Raw genomic sequence first — 775 nt, 5'->3', positions numbered from 1 at the left:
CTTGATGATCTCATCCAAGGTGGAACCAAACAGACGGTCCCAAGTAATGGGCAAATCTTGAAGCGACGTCTTGGAAGTCTGGTCCGCCGACCAGCACTTAAGCCAGAGCAAACGGCGAAGCGTCACCGCTGACACCGACACCCTGGACACCAAGGGCGCCGCATCCAAGGCCGAATTACAGACATAACGAAGGCCTGAACAATCCACAAAGGCGGGGGAGACGTTCTCCTCCGCAAGACCCTGATGTAACATTCTAGCCCACTCCGAGTCTGAGAGACCAAGGCCGAAGCCAAGACCGGACGCATGAGAGCGCCCGAGAGAGTACAGGGACCACAAAAGCGCCACAGCCCAAAGGACTTGGAAGGCCGTTTCCACTCCTTATAAATGAATTTATCAAAAAAGGAGATGTAAGGAAACACCTTGGCGGAACGCCTGCTCTTATGCGTCCCAAACTGCACATGCGGCAGCGTGGAAGTGTTGGCAACATCCTCAATTTTTAGGGACTCCCTGACAGCGCGGACCAGTGCTGAAACCATCTCACGTTCCTGGACCAGGAGCGTAGACGCAGCCTCATCCTCGCCGGCAGAATCAGGATGTGAGGAATCACCCGGACCAGGATGAGGTGATGGCGCGGGCAGTTCCCCCTCCTCTTCCGACTCCCCTGACAAGGCAGGGGACGGCAAAAGGCAGGGCCCGCTTCCTAGGAGGGTGCTGGGTCAAGGCGCGCTGCACGTGCGTCACGAACCCAGCCATGACAGAAGAAAAAACTTCCAAG

The sequence above is a fragment of the Nanorana parkeri genome, unplaced genomic scaffold (assembly GCF_000935625.1).
Source record: "Nanorana parkeri isolate BGI_ZX_2015 unplaced genomic scaffold, ASM93562v1 scaffold346, whole genome shotgun sequence".
NCBI classification, from domain to species: Eukaryota; Metazoa; Chordata; class Amphibia; order Anura; family Dicroglossidae; genus Nanorana; species Nanorana parkeri.
This window is presented reverse-complemented; position numbering follows the sequence as displayed.